At 42.4% G+C, this 16982-nt stretch overlaps 1 long non-coding RNA gene across 2 annotated transcripts in view; it reads right to left on the reverse strand.

Moving 5' to 3' along the window:
- The window catches only part of LOC117245304, a 47373-nt gene extending 36334 nt beyond the window's left edge, over positions 1-11039 (reverse strand). For both annotated transcript variants that reach the window (XR_004499883.1, XR_004499885.1), the window contains exons 1-2: positions 10818-11039; positions 1766-1834 (exon numbers count right to left, since the gene is read on the reverse strand). This is a non-coding gene — a long non-coding RNA (uncharacterized LOC117245304). The remainder of the gene's footprint in view (positions 1-1765; positions 1835-10817) is intronic.
- Between the last annotated feature and the right edge of the window lie 5943 nt (positions 11040-16982).

The raw sequence follows: 16982 nt of genomic DNA on the forward strand, positions 1-16982 counted from the left end.
ACACTGTGCATCAGCCCATTGATTAAGTAGGGAACTTTTCTGTGCAGTAATTATTGTTGCCTAAGCTTATACCAAAGCCCAGCAAATCATTTTTATTTCAGTATGCTCTGCAACTCAGAGAAAGAAGCCCTAGTCATAGTTAGACAGCATATGAATTGCTAGAAAAATCCCAGGTTGTGCACAGATCATTTATAACCTCGCCAGCCCCGTGTTTGCAGAGGGTTTTGCCCACTAAACATCTCATAAATCATTGACTTCCTTTAAAAAGATAACAATAATTTCAAAGAGGTAAGTGGGATTGGTCTGGATCATTATGTTCTCCCTCTAGGGCAGGGAGTTGAAAGTTTTAATTTTCTTTCATCAATCTAAGTCATCACCCAAGGCCAGAGTGTGATGTTTGACTTCCTCTGCTGGAAACACTAGTAAGAGAGATCTGAGCACCCTCCACAAAGGTTTTGAGTGATGCTAGTGCAGTTGTTCAGGCATTTGTGTCCAAAGATGACTGCCTGTGAGCAGAGCATTGTGACCCTGCACCAAGGCTGCTGTGGGACCAAAGCCTGAAGCCACCAGCAGCACACCCTGCTCTCTGTCTGCTTCTCATGGCTTTACAAATACACAGAAGGGAGCAGGAAGGTGCCACTTTTGCAATCAGGACCTCCCAAACGAGTCTCTGTGTGCAGGCATTATACAGCACAGCCAGAATGATTTCAGCATGGGTTTGGTATCATTAAATTCGCTGCACGTGATGTGCAGAGTTGATTTGTGCAGAGAACGTGTCTGGTGTTTCAACACATCTGGCAACCCAAGCTATCCCCTCAAACTAGCTCACTGACATTCAGGAGCTGGAATAATTGTTCTAAATCTTTCAAATCTAGGCAGACAAAGAAAATATAGCCCCATAAACTCAGTTCTGTGCAGTTCTGCAGGCAGGAGGTTCCTCCTCCAGTGCAGCCACTAAAGCTCCCTCCACACGACACGCCTGGTGTGTAGCTGTCTCCTCACCAGCAGGATGGGGAACCAGGAAAAAGACAGTTAAATACTGCAGAAGGTGAACTCCCACCAAACAGAAACATTTCACTCTGGTGCTGATGCCTTTTTTCCTCAGGGACAGATCTCAGCCAGAAGCCTAAATAAGGCTAGGTAAGAAATGGTGACTATGAAATGAAGGCTCGTGGAATCTCACCTGAATTTCATGGCAGGGGCTCTGATGTGCCACCATTCCAGCCACACCAGCCACACCAGCAACAAGGGTAGCCCTGAGCTAAACATTTTTCTTCCAATTAATCTAGTGGGTTTGTTTTGTGCAAAAAATGCACATCCCTGTAATATTTTCCCCAAATATGCTAATCATTTAAAATAATTAGCTGAATACTTCAGATAACAAATTTTAACTAAGTGCATTAAGTCTTTCTTACTTTCTATTGTAGTCAACGTGTTTTCAGCCAGTTGTAATAAGTTCCTGCAGTACTATGAAGAACATAGGAACTTTCTAATAGGAACTCAGCAGAAAATGAGATACTCAATGTCCCCTGTAGTCCATAACCTTATGTCACAAATACAACAGAAACAAGAAGAAGGCAGTAAACAGGGGAAGAAATCTATTATAGAGCCAGCAAAGGCCCTTCCTTGATGATGGCTTAGCTGGAGTCCCCAAATGCTCTAGAGGAATTCTAGCAGGAAGAAGTTCAATACAGTCACACACGTGGGATGCCCCAAGCCTGGAGTTTTAGAGCAAAACTGTCAGAAAGAGGCTCAGCACACTCACACATGGGATGTTCCAGGCCAGGAGTATGTCAGCTTTGCACTTCCTCATGTTGTGTTTCACATCTGTAACCTGGAAAAGAAGATGCCACGTTCATACACCAAAGGCCAGAGCAATTCAGAGCACACAACATTAAAAATCTCTTCAGTAACAATTTGACTTCCTGCCAACAGCCTGTTGCTGGCACACTGTACCAGCTGTGCCAAGAACCACTTCTGCAGGCAAAAGGAAAATTGGCACCCAGTTCATTGCTTTCTTAATCCTTCTAGTGCCACTGCCAACAAAGACAGTCCTGGGTTTAGTTCCAGATTTAGGGAGGCCTTCCAAACAATTTATTTCCTGTTTGCCACAGAAGGCAACTGGAGTGACAGACCACAGGTGAGTGCAAGAATGAGCAAATCACTCAGGTCCCCAGCCCCTTTTCCAGGCTCCAAACAAGATCCACATGTTCTGCATCCTTGGACTCACTGACAGTGTGAGAATGCCAAGACAGATGTGACAAAAGGAGACTTGAGCCCTGCAGAACCACAGCCACACAGCAGCTACTTGCAGGGATGCAGGACTTGGAGGAGGGACCGAACTGCAATGGTCTAATCTTTCCCAGCTCCTGCTTAATTAAAATTCTCAGCACTCTATTTGGGATACAGAGTTCAGTTATGGTTCAATAGGAGTATCACAGACTTTATTTAAATAAAATGTATTTCAATAAAAGGAAATTCAATCTACAGAAGAGATTTTAAAAGGTATGGATTTATTTCTTAGAGCTGGTGTTTCTACCTTTATAAACTGATAATCTTTCCTCTTTAAAATAAAACACAAAACTATAATGTTTTAAAAGGAGTATATTCTATTTAGCTGCTTACCTAGATTTCCTTGTAAATTAAACTGAAGCCCTCAGCAATACTTTTCTTCCTTTTGTTCTTTCCTCTCTAATTATACCATGGCACTAATTATCTTATGGGCAAAAACAGTCTATAGATTGCTGCTGCTTCAAAAACTTAACTGCTGCTCCTCCTACTCTCCCATAACTTATGAATATTTTCATTCAATAAAAAAAAATATTCCAAAAATAAACCCAACCAAAATGCAACAAAGAAAGCAAAATTCTGCTCAAGTCTTCTCCTTTCCTAGAAGTTGTCTGCCTCCCTGGTTCTCAGCTGCTTGCTATCCCTACTGATCCCCAAAATTTGATTGACATTTATCTTTGAACTGTAGCATTTCTGTGGGCTATGAATGGTACCTGTGCTCTAAAAAGCATCACTGTTTCCTGTTCCCTGATTCCCATTTTCATGACTTTTAGGATCTTTTCCTGTGGCCTTTATGTGGCTGAGTTGTCTACCTCTAGTGTAATCCCATCTGGAGTAATTTAACAGCAGCTGTCAATACTGTAACCATGAATTTTTTCATCTGGGAAAGTCATTGTAAAATTGGATCATCATAGAGTGCATTCCAGTGAAAATACCAGTTGGATGGCTTTGAGTGTAAGCTCAATAAGTGTTTTTAAGGTTAAATCCTGTAACCTATGCTCACTCCACAAAATCTACTATATTAAGACCCTCTAAAGAGAGACAAAAAGGGATCTAAACACATTTTTCAGCTCATCAGCTCACCATGGAGTCAACTTAAAGCATTGATTAACAGAACCCTTGCTATCCTATCTACACCCATAAGTAGCTTAATAAGACATAAAATATTCTGATCAGGGTTTTTAACTCAGTACTTTTTATGGATGTTTTAACAAGAAAATACAACAACATTATGCATATAAAGCAGTCTGCACAAGGCCTTAATTTTGCACAGGCCCATCAAAAGTACCCCTCATTTATTTTGCATGTGTCACTGCTCCGTGTGACCTTTAAACTGTTATTAAGCAAGAAAATTAAATATCCAGCAAAAAGCTTTGAAAGAACAATTCATTAGAAAGCTCTCAGTTTGTGCTGCACATTGCACCATCACACACCTCTAATGGGAAACTGCTGACATCTGGTGATGCCAGTGCTGAGCATCCCCATCCCAGAGCCACAGCATCATCTCCCCACCTCGCCCCAGAGCTGTCTCCCCTCCAAGGCACTCAGATCTTTGTGTGTCAGCCACAAGGTTTCCTCTCTGCCCTGCTGATAACCTCCTCAGGGACCATTCTCTCACAGAGGCACAACAGAACAGCCCTGTGTTTTCTCCAGCTTCAATCAAAATGTTCATGTGTTTCTTTTTGATTTCTGCTTTCAAGGACAAAGTTCTCCCTTCACTCAAAGCCAGTGACCACTTCCACCACCCCTCACATGGCTGGGAGTGTTCCTGACTCCCTTTGTCACACAGGGCAAGAGAGGCAGAGCCTAGAGCACAGGACTGCTTTGTGGGCAGCCAGGTTATTTTTGTTCTGTTTTATCTCGCTTTGGCTCTAAAAACCCTTGCCTAGAGCAGAAGGCCTGGAGTCAGCACCTCTGGGAAGAGCCACCAGCACACAGGGATCTCCTCCAAGAGCCAGAGCACAGGCAGGTTTCACACTTGGAACATCCAGAACAGGACTGTCTTCCCTTGTCCAACAGTGACCCCTTTGTGACATTGCTCAGTAATGAGCACAGGCTTTGGGGGGAGGCGGATTGTAATCATTAAATTGTAAATCCCTTTAAATGCAAAGATCAAAGGGAAAGTTTCAATCCTATGACACGTAATTAAAAATGCAGACGTGAATGGCTTTGATTCATGAATGCTTATGTACTTTTAAATTGTTGCCAGGGAGATCAGGGCATGAGAAAATTAAAAACCATTACGCTTCAAAAGGATAAATGATTTTCACAGCTTTCTAACATTATTTCCTGTTGCGCAGATTTTTGTGTGTTTTAACATTTTCCCCGCCCTGCCTGGGCAGATTAGTCCTGAAAAAATGTTTTCCAGAAAATGTTCAGAATTCAATGAGATTAAAAGGAGATTAGTGAATTTGTTGGTTGGAGAGCTCCCATTCGTACCTAATGGCAAACACCCAGGGCAGTTCAAGAGGAACCCCACCACACGTTTTACCCTTATTCCTGCATTCTAGTTTAAAAGGCTGTGACCTTTAAATTCATTATTCTTTTTCTAATTGAGCTGGTGCAATACAATATGGTACAGGCCATAAGCCAAATCTCCCTGAAGTTAAAGGAAATATTCCCAGGACTATAGTAGTGATTTCCATCTGTTTGTTTAACATTTTTCACTTGTAAAAGTCAAAGCACTTAACTGAAAGGAAAAGGCTGCTTCCTATTTCACAACTAAAAATTGAGATATACAAAGTGGACATGATTCTCAACCATCTCACCATGGATGCCAGAGTAAGTGTAAAGCCAGCAAGCTACAACAAATATTTCCTCTTCTGATCCATGGTGCCTCAGATTTGCCCAGCTTCAACATGTCCCTTTGACACTAGCAACTATCACCTGATATATCCTTTGAAGTGCTTTAAAATCACCCCAATGATACCAGACACAATTAATTTCTCAGACAGAAAAGTATTGCTGAAATGCACCTGGGAATTGGTTGCAGTGAACTCATGGACAGTTCCACGCCTGGACTGCAAGTGCATGTGAAAACAATCCCAAACTCCTTGGGGCTGAACTTACATTGCTTTTTAGCCACAGACAGCATGGTGGGTGAGGATGATCAGGTGAAATTCTGAAAGCTGTGCTGTACACAGCTGGACATGAGTTTTCTCCCTCCTCTCCCTGTGTAGCTGGTGATTTAATGATAAATTTAATGATTTATCTCATCTCCTAACACCTACATCTCCAGATGTCTCCATACCATCTAAGTGATTTTGGTCTATAGTTGCACAGGATGAATCCCACTACCCAAAATGTGTACATTTGGGACAAAGGACTAGACCCAGCCCCAGAGACACTGCAGCTCTAAATACACAGTTATCCCATTTTGTTCTCATGCTTTTGAATTCTGGGACTCCACTTCCAATAAAATAAGGTTCAGCTGAAATACATCTGCATGAGGCTGACTTGCTCCTCACTCTGGCATTGTTCAGCTCCCAGTCAAGTCAACCTTCACAAAATTTCCCCTAAGGGGAAAAAGCTAGAGACAAGTAGCAGCAGACTTACAGAGCACTGAACAGTTCAGCAGGTATCTGATGGTGAGAGGAAAAACCTTTTGTATTTACTTCTGAACATCTGAGTCAGACATTGTTTCTGAGACTGGGCTGTTTCCACAGTGGCAGCCAGCTGAGATTCTGCCTAAGTGGCCATCCCAAAAATGCACTGGTACTTTGTTATCCACAGAGATAGATCCAGGAAGCCAATGCACTACAATAAGACATCTCTCTTTTTTTAATTTGTCATATCTAATGTCTGAATAGCAAAGAGGAAGGCAAGAATTCATCCTTTTTTTTTCAGTTGGCGGTTGTTCAAGATCATGTTATTATTGTTCTTTTTTTTGCCATTATTGGATCAATAATGTTGCAACATAATTCTCATTCTTCAGATTTCAGTCCAAAGCAGATTTTCTAGTCTCAGTTTCTTTGTCACACAGACCATAACTCTTAATCCATTTACTGCAAGGCTTAGATTAGTAACTTGCATTTCACTAAGACAAAAGTATCTGGTACTGACTTGAGGACTGTAAGAAATGACAATGAATTTGGCATTCAAACATTTAGGCTGATTCAGGGGCTGGTGGTGTAACTTTCTTGCTCAATTCATGTTCATTCTGGTCCCAGTAATGATTACCTTTGCCACAGGCACATCACAAGGCCAAACTCCCTGCAAGTCTTAGGAGAAGGAAAAGAACAAAACTAATGAATTCAAATAGTGTTTTCAATTAATAAATTGCATAAACTCCTGGACTCTTTGCAGCAGCAGTAAATGTGCTAAATTTGCTTTGTAGGATAAAGATTACCACAGTTCCTGACAATCACCCAGTTAATCAGCACACTGAGGAAGAAATTATTTTCAAATGGGTAGATAGCCAGATGGCAAGTGTTCTCTTTTTAAAAAGAGACTGCTGCATATTTGAAGCAATTCTCTTCCTTAACGCTCTCAGCCTCACCAGGGCTGGGTCCATTATGAAGGGGAAGATGAAGAGGAAATCCTCATCCAGAGATCAAAGAGCTGACAACTGCCTTTTCTGCCCTTTGGAAATTATATGAGAGTTGAGAATATCTCTTCTCACCTACTAGAGTGGTTGGCAACTGAGTGCTGACTATGTACAAAAGACTCCCAATCCACTCCTCTGTGCACTTTTCAAAAGAAATCAGCGTTCTCCATGTTCTGCAGGTCTCCTTTACTGAACAGCCACTTAGCAATATCCTTCCTCTGCTCAGCTTGTCCTTGAGTTGGAGTGGCTGCTTTATACCAGGGTAGAGAATGTGTTAGACACAAGTTTTTCACAAAGTCTGAGCTCACACAAGTACAGCTGTACTGAAGCTCAAGAGATTGCACTCATCCTCTTCACAGAGACTGCATCACTGGCTGCCCAATGACCTCAGGTCCAGCATTGCAGGGGAAGTGATGGGAATTATCACACAGTGAAATTGTTCTTGTGTGTCAAACACAAAAAAAGCGAGGGATGAGCAGCGCTGGAGAACAGTGAAGCATGATTACTAATAGCTTGCGTGATTATTCCCAAACACATGCAGTCTCATAATATTGCCTTCATTTGGCATAACACTGCCTGAAAACACCAAGAGGAAAACACTGTTTTGCTCTAGTGTTTTATTGATAACTAGAAGGGGAGATACAAACAGAATATCTGCATTGCCCCGGCAGACAAACAAAACCCCAAGTCCCACAGGTAATTACCATCTCCTAATTGGGTTTGAAAACAGGAGATTTGAGTCTGAATGCATGGAGTTTGCACCAAAATGAACAATTACTTGTCTGAGGGATTCAGTGGTTTCAAAACACAACAGGAAGAGACTGAAAGTGAGGCTGAATTGAGGCTTTAACTGTGAGTTTGCTGATAGCCAGCACAGACCTTCACTAACGAGCTGCTACTTTCACTAGCAGGAGTCAGAATTCACACTCACCCCCATTGTCATTTTTATCTGCCACTCTAGGCTCATTACATCGTTTTAACTAATGGCAATTAATATGAAAATTAAAATTGATAGCAAAATTAAGCACTTGGAAGACAGTCAGTGTTCCTGCATGCTTAATTATTGTTGTAACACCGCCCCTGGCACAAGCAGCCCGGGCCAGTCCTGCTGCAGCCCCAGCCTCCCCTGCCCTGGCTGGGAGATGATGCTCCCCCTTCTCCCGTGGGTTCACTCATCACATTTCTGTCTGGCAGCCACATTTGAGAACTTTCCAGGTGCTGTGACAAAGTGGTCCCCTATTTTGCTATTGAGGCATGCAAAGATTTTGGAGCATGGCTTAGAGTTCAGAGATGAAGAACAGGCACGAGCTGGCTCAACACCAACACTGAGCTCCTCAAAAAGTCAGGCTTGTTGCCAGCAGACAAAATCCTACACCTGACACAAGAGGAAAGGAAAACTGCAAGACCTGTCCATGACCTGAAGGTTTCATTTCAAAATATCTACTTTGCCAACCCAAGTGCTTAATTATTCAGAGTTTGTATAATGCTTTGAAGGCATAAGCTGTATACCAGAGTTTTAAAATCATTATAAACCAGGTTCTAATATCTTCCAGCCTTCATTCTGCAACACTTTAAGTGTTATTTGCACCAATATTACTGTGACAACAGCCTCTCACCGTCAGCAATGTCCAAACTTTCCACCCATGACATGCAGCTTAAAACTCATCTAGTTTGAAATGAGCTGGCAGAATTAGAATTATCCTCTAGATTTTCCATTACCAAGGCACCAGGCACATTTTGCAGACATCCTTTCAGCAAGGGACTATGTCACACTTTACTGATACAATAATCAACATAAATCTGCAAAGCACTTCTGCTGACATTGTTGATAGGGAACAAAACAGGGTTTTAAACACACTCAACCCTCATTCCCCCAGTGCAGCTTATCTGGAGCTGCTTGGCAGAGAGGATGTTGTGATTTTGTGCCCAATTCTGTATTGACACCTGCTGTGTATCAGTGGAGCTGTAAGTGCATTGTGCCCAAGAGTTTATCCTTACCAGGCACTGACTAGGCTGTAACTACCCCCACCATACACTTACAAATGGCTCCAAGCAGCGAAATAACATCTGTATTGATCTAAAGAACATTTTATTGATTAAAGACTTCAGAAGAAACCATGTGAAATGCAGGCCCATTATTTAACAATGTCTTTCCAGTACCTGTGTTGGAAATATAGGAACACTAAGCTGTTAAATTTTTGATCAAATAGCTCCCACTGAGATTGCTGCAATGATGCAAAGTCAAATAGCTAAGCTGTGGGGTTCCCCACCCCCCATTCTAGCCTCTCCTATAGGGGAAAGGGAAAATCTACAGGTTAAAAATTGTTTCTGGATATTGCCACTGAAAGAATAAGTAAGGTTGAAAGGGTATGTCCACACTGCCTGCAGCACACAGGTCTGGGGCTGGAGACTGGAGTGATTGAGTGACACTTTGGGAAGGACAGCTTGTACACATCTCCCCTTGCCTGCACTTTAACATCGTGGTTAATGTCAAATTAAAAAGCTATTGTGGCATGTAGAAGGGCCATCCATCTTCAAAGCTTTGCACTTTATCTTGCAGGTAGAGGAGGGGGATTTGGAAGAGAGCCCTAGCAATGGATGGCACCTGAGGAGAAATTAGGAGTTTAAAGAAACCCCATGGGCAAACAGAGAGGTATTTCCAGGTAGAGCAGGGAGAAGGAGAAACTTGGCTGCAGGCACAGGGGATCAGCACAGAGCTGCCTCCTGGCAGCAGCTGACAATTTACACACCTTACACTCCTCTCTTTCCTGCTGAAGAGAAAGAAAACACTCTGACAGGAAATAGGAAATGTAAATAAAACACAACAGCCTCTGGGGAAATCCAAATTCAAAGGCTTTCGGACTCAATCTCCCCACAGGTCTGATCTCCCCAAGATTGTGGGGCCTGCTCTTGTATGAGAAATCCAGTATTAATTGTTTTATCATTGATGTTGTGCTGTAAGGGGAAAGATACCACATGAAGGTGATGAAAATATCAGGAAACTGGATGAAAGCAATGTTTGGGAGACAGAAAGGAAAGAATTTAGTATGACTCAGGATTCTAACGTTGTTCAATGAGGTTTCAGCAAATATATTCCAGATACATTTGGGGTATTTACAGTTATATTTACTGTAAGCAGAGGAAAAACTAGTGATTTTGATATCAGGGGAAAGCTAATGTAGATTTTTTTATGTGTCTCAGTTAGGAGAGAAACCCAGTCATTGTATAAGAAAGTGAGGAATGAAAACCTTGGTAAAAATGGTAAAGTCATCTCAATAAAAATACTTCCCCTCTTTGTTTTTTGTTTGTTTTTTTCCTATCATTCTTCTGTAGTTTTAAACTTTCCTTTGTTGAAGAAATCAAGATGAATGATGCTTGGCTGAGTGAATCCAAGCTAGACAACTGAAGAAACTTTTTTCTGATCTCATCTGTGCCTGATGGAAATCAATACCACATTCCAAATGATACCTTTAAAATATCTCTTGCCAGGCTGAGATGGCAGAAAGCAGCACTGGAAACACAGGGAAAGAACCTCAACTGCAGCACCTCCTCCTCCAAAGACTCTTTTTGGTCTTTGCTAAATCTCCCCATATTGTTCCATACCAGCATTGTGGACTGAATTCAGCATGGGAGACTCTGCCCTAGCTTTGTTAGCAGGCCTAATTTGATGATTAAAATTATTACAGGAACATTATTACCAGGGCTGAAAATAAATTGTTTTCCCAGGCTGTGCACAGTCTTTTTAAATCTTTATCCCAAAGCAAAGAAAAGCAGTTGATTCATGTTTTTCTCTTTACGTGTTCACATCTATTTAACCTTCTTGCACACACACTTCCCACTTTTGCTTTGTTTAAGCAACCACATTAAACACTTTTTTAAAATTATCCTTTTTCATCAACTGTTTGAGAGTTACATAATTTAATTTTTTAATATACTTTCATATTAATATTTTCAAGAAGTAAAAAAAATTAATAAAATTTACCTCCCAGAAGCACTAGAGGACTCAGAGAGGACATCAGAATCTTCTGGTGACATGCAGTCTCTGAGGAAATGGCTGGGTCTGGCAGTGAAAATGCAAGAAACCTGGAGAGATTCCCCTCAATGCAGCACAGCTGAGTTACATTTAGAGCCTGGCAGGCAACAGCCCACACCTGGGGATGTTCAGACAAATTAGTGGTGGAGGGAAATGCAAATTGTGTGTTCAGAGCATTTACAGACCAAACTGATCCTTTCTTGCTCCTGGAAGGAGACTTTTTCAGTTAGCTACAGTTCATTAACTGCTACCATCGAGTGGTTCTTATTTTAATTCCTTTGGTCTAATTCAGACAGGGATTTTTTTATTTTTTTTTCTTTGTCAGCATTTGGCCAATGTAAGTTTTGGCTTAGTTAATGAAATAAATAGCTGATTTACATTAATGGCTATTACTGGACACCTAGAAACATTCAGGCAGTCCAATCACTCAATAGTTATTTTTCACTTGAAAGGTCAAAACCTCTGAACCCAACTTAGACCAGTGGAGCCGTGAGTCAAATGTAGTAAATTGAAGACTTCTATTAAATAAAGAGAAATTAGCTGCATGAAACCTCACAGTTCTTGTTATCTTTGGTATCTCCTGATGCTTCCTTGTGATTGAAAGGCAGCTTTGAAAAGGTCACATTAGAAAACATAAAGCATGTTGTACTCTTAGTTCTCTTGACTCTGAAAGGTTCAGGCTAACACAGGGAAACAAACACATGGGAAAACTCTGGGAATCTTTGGGCAGACTTATTGTTCTCCCACTGTTCACCCCTGGAAGATCACAGTTACACATCTGTTACTTCATACAGGAGTATTCCAACTTACAAAACTGGAATAAGCAAAACTGACCGAGGAAAAACCTGGGTCATTGCAAAGGCTGGAAACCCCAGCATTTCCATTCCAGTTCTGTGCACAAGCCTGACACTGCTTTGGTTCATTGTCCTCTAACAGAGGCTCTGAAAGAGCAACAATCTGCCCTTTGGAAGTTTTTCCTGACAAGATCTCAGATCTTGGCACCAGGCACAATTCCAGCATGAGTGATCATGCTGCAGGGTAGAGCCTTCTACCACATGCTGATACAGCCACAAGAAAGAAAAATATCAGAGTACAAATAGTCTTTGGAGCCCAAATTTTTAGGGGGAGAGTTTATCTAAAAAGCAAAAAATGCTTCCAGCTAAATTCTTGTTGGTTTATATATGAACTGGGGAAGTGAAATAACAGGCCAACTGCACTTAGCTGAAGTAGCAGGCCTAAGCTACGATTTTATAAGGCCTTTCTTTTATAAAATCTCTACCTGTATGCAACAAAATACTTCTACAACTGTGTAACCCTATGTGTACTGGCAGCTGTTCTGACTGAATCACATTTGTAACCTGCTCCTACCCGAAATACTTGGCAAGGCACAAGGCCAGGCACAACCAAATTATCATTTCACTGTCTAAAAACACCAGCCTGAATCAACCAGCACTGCTTCATCTGAGCCCATGTAAGATGATGTAAGAACCTGACTTCTCCTCTGTTAATCTCAGTGCTCTTGTTTGCCCCCAAAAGATCTTGTATCTGGGACTCAGAATCCCACCTCAAAGTATCAGTGGAGAGTTTTTAAACCACCAGGCACTGAAAGTTGAAGAACTGTTTCTCCCTCAAGTTTCCATGGTTACCATATCTCCAAAGTGTAATTCAAGTCACTTATGTCAGTTTGCTGCAGGTACCGCCCCAAGCTGTCACCAAGGTATCGTCTCCCTTTTTATTGGCAAGTGTATGGCAAGGACAGGCAGTGTAACCCTAATTCTTCACCCAGGCTGGCCCAGGGGTTCACTGAGCTCGTCCTGCAGTGGGGTGACCTCTCTTCCTCTGGTGTGGCCAGTGGTGGCCCTTGCCATTGCCTGCAGGACATGCCACAAGGGCTTTGGCAGATTACAGGTGCTGAGGCTCAGACCTGGCCTGCAGGGAGGAAAGGAGATTTTGGCTGAATCATATTTCAGCTCAGATGCATTTACTGATGCCTTTAGAAACCTGACATTTTTCAAGAGAAGAACAAGGCCATGGATAACATCTCAGGGCCAGGCCAGTGATGCCCAGAGCTTTATTCAATGTGCTCAAAGGCCTTCAGGCATCAAGTGTACTTCTGCAAATCCAATGCTGAAGCTCCAGGCAGCCTGACAGACTAAAGCCAAGGAAAACCAACTTTAAAAGCTGCATAAAGAACCATGAGAAACACACAGCAGCTTGTAAAATGCACACTTTAAAATACTCTTGGCAGATAGCAGAATAATAAGTGAAGATACAATAACTAGATACAAAAAAGTCCTCAGCTGAAAAAAAACACATCTAATGTATTTCCCAGCTGCCAATTGAGATAATCTGGCAGTACCAGAAATCACCAAGGAGACAACTGGAGCCCACAGGACATGAGCCTGTGGGGCAGAGGTGCAGAAGGCCGGGCACTACAGAGCAGAGCTTACAGGAACCAGTCAGTGAAATAATGTGCAGGCCCCAGGGCACCACGGTTCAGTGTCTGCAACATGTCTGGGGCTCCATCAGATGGAAAACAAGAGCTTTGACAGATCAGTCCTCAAGATACAGAGCTAAACAATGATGCTCAAAAACTCTGCCACCCATCCCTCCCAGAGCAGGGTGTCCCTACCTGGGAATGGCACTATCCAAAGCCATCTCCTTATGAAGAACAATCATCCACAATCAGGCCAGACGTACTCCAGATGTAGTTTAAAGTTGCCCAGACTCAAGATGAAAGGCTGATTACCAAGCTGCTGTCAGCTGAAAACGAGCCCTGTGCAAGCCTCTCAAAGTCTGGAGGCTGAGACAGTCTTAATTCATTTTTAAGGATCATGGCTTAAGGAATTCATTCAGGCTGAAGGATGGTACATTACCAAAGAAAAAATAGAGGGAAGTGAAAACCACCATGATTAATAAACACAGAAAATTTACTTCCAAGCACTTTACTACACTCAATTTAAATTGTTTTCTGTTCAGTCTAGCTATGTTTATCTACAAACATATAAAATGACATTATATGTCCCTTCTGGTGGATAAAATGGCAAATAGTTAAGAGCATGCAAAAACAATCAGGGCAGCAAGCAGAAAAAAAGCTCTTTTCTACTAAAACTTACACATGGAATCTAGAAAGAGAGACTAATTGCTCCCTGGGACCCTGTGATTAGCTACATCTGACTTGCAAACAGCTGCAAGATCATGGTATCAAGGAGTGGGTACCTCTGTTTTCTGTCTCACTGGCTGCTTGAGACACATTTTTCCCGTGATTTGAGCTGATTGGGACTCTCATTTACCAATTACAGGATGAGACTGAACAGGGAGGAACAGAAGATGATTTAAAATCTGCTCCTTGCTATTTCTAAACAACTGTGGACCATTCTCTTCCAAATTAAATCTGGCTTCTGGCTGGCAAGCTAACTGGCAAATGCAATCTCATTCCCCAGTGCCAGAGCACATCAGCTGTACATGTGCCATTTGTGGTCCATCTGCAGGAAACGTGACGTGCCAATTGATTTCAAGAGGGCTGGCAAAAGGATGCAGCATCACAACCAGCATGACACTGAGCTCTTCTATTCTTCCCACCTAAGTACCATAAAGTTTGGGAATCCAATGAGACCGTGCTTTACAGCATTTCCAAAAATCAGCTTTTGTCAGCAGGGCTGTTAGTAAAGTATCGCTCTTGAAATGGAAAAGAAGTGGCAATGAAAGCTTTTCATTGTTTAAAATAATTATAATGCCATTTAGGAGTTCTGGCAGGTGATGCAAGAAGTGTTTGGTTTGTGTTTGTCCACTCTGTCTCCTGAGCAGAGTGCAAATGAACTGAAAACACCCTCAGAAAAATAGTTAAAACATCAATTTAAAATGCACTCCTAGTCAGATGAGATGTAAAATGCACATCCATAGGAAGCCCCTGTCTTCCACTGGATAATTCTTGGGCACAGACTCCTCACAGGAAGGCTTTAGGCCAGTTTCATAACCTTTATAATTTTAATATCTCTATCTTGGGAGGGAAGTAGTGCTTTGAGGAGAAGAAAGTTCTCTTCAAAATAACTATTTTTTTTCTCCTGAGTAATTGTGTAATTTTATTTCTTTAAAACTAATTTTACACAGAGAGAAATATATTATATTTTATGATGTCACTGATTTTTTCAGCATGAGAGAATACTTTAGATGGGTAACAGCAAAGAGGCACATTGAATAATAGCAAAATAGCACACTGAATAATAGCAAAGCAAAAATGTTGACCAGAATTACAGCTCGCTCCTCTGACACAGTAATAGGTAAAGTGAGTTTAACACTTACTGAATAATCAGTAACCAAAGCCCATTTGGCCCTCTCTAATTTGACCTAATTAATTTGTCCCAAAAATTGTCATAGCTGGCAAATTCATTTCAGGAGAGATTCAGGAGGAAAACTCTTCCTAGTTAGCAGAGCAGATTAAAGTGAGCTGCCAGAGCTGCAAGGGGGAGCTAACAAGGCACCTGACTCTATAATGCCTGGAGTAAGGAGCTGTCAGTCTTTGCTCTTGAGTACTCTCATTTGAGAAAAGCACAAGATCTTGAGTGCCTCTTGTCCTCTGTGATTGCATCTGCACTCCAGTGCTGCCATCCTCCTGGAGTTTGACTAAACCTCACCATCACTGAGAGCTTGTTTGCTGTTTTCTCAGCACACACAGGGCTGATCCATCCCTTTTCCTTTTTTTTTCAGCCCTTGTTTGCCTTGCTGTGGCTGAAAGCAGCTGCACACAGATATGCCCTGACATTGTCAGAGGGGAACTCATGTCAAACACTGGGACCTGTAATGTTGGCTGCAGCTTAAGTCAAAAGATGCAGAAAGTGGCCTCACTGCACAGCACTGAATTAAAATGTTGTGCTTATTCATAAGATTCCTTGACATTAATATGAATAAAATGGCAAAAAGCCTGTATTTTATATTCTGTCATTTCACTCTGCATGACTAGTACTGTAACTTTGTATGCTCCCACTACACTCATACAGATTACACTTACAAATTGCCCCTCTGAATAAAGAGCACTGCACAGGGATGACAAGTATTGATTTTCAATCTCCTTCCAAAATGACTCTATCATCACAAGTAAGTCAGGCAATTTGCCTCACTTTACACTTCAGGCTATAGGCCTCAGATCACATTGACAGGCCTGATCCTTCAGGAGATGTTTAATTAGAAAAGAAATGAAAGGAATTACTGTAAATCAGCGCTGAGCAGTGCTACAGAATTTGTAAAGCTCCTTCTTCCCCCTGTATGAGCTGACTTTATTCTCCTATCCTCATTACTTGTATATTCATTATACTCATTAGGAAGTGGTCGTTTCAGACAATTAAAACTGCAGATTTTTCTCTAGGAAATAGTGCTGGTGTTTTCTCTTTGTGACCCACTGCCACGTGGCAAGGTCACACCTCAGCAGGGCTCCTTTTCTTCACCTTCCCATGGCAGTGCCCGTGGCTCCTGGCACCTTGCTCTCAGTTACAGCAGAGCTGGGACTCCTGTGCTGGGCAGGTGCAGCTCACCTGTCCCTGCTGCACCTCTCTGTCCCTGTTGTACCTCACCTGTCCCTGCTGCACCTCTCCTGTCCCTGCTGCACCTCTCCTGTCCCTGTTGTACCTCACCTGTCCCTGCTGTACCTCTCCTGTCCCTGTTGTACCTCCCCTGTCCCTGTTGTACCTCACCTGTCCCTGTTATACCTCACCTGTCCCTGTTATACCTCTCCTGTCCCTGTTATACCTCACCTGTCCCTGCTGTACCTCTCCTGTCCCTGTTGTACCTCTCCTGTCCCTGCTGTACCTCTCCTGTCCCTGTTGTACCTCACCTGTCCCTGTTGTACCTCTCCTGTCCCTGTTGTACCTCACCTGTCCCTGTTGTACCTCACCTGTCCCTGCTGCACCTCTCCTGTCCCTGTTGTACCTCACCTGTCCCTGTTATACCTCACCTGTCCCTGCTGTACCTCACCTGTCCCTGCTGTACCTCTCTGTCCCTGCTGTACCTCTCCTGTCCCTGCTGTACCTCACCTGTCCCTGTTATACCTCTCCTGTCCCTGCTGTACCTCTCCTGTCCCTGCTGTACCTCACCTGTCCCTGCTGTACCTCACCTGTCCCT

The sequence above is a fragment of the Parus major genome, chromosome 19 (assembly GCF_001522545.3).
Source record: "Parus major isolate Abel chromosome 19, Parus_major1.1, whole genome shotgun sequence".
Classification (NCBI taxonomy): Eukaryota; Metazoa; Chordata; class Aves; order Passeriformes; family Paridae; genus Parus; species Parus major.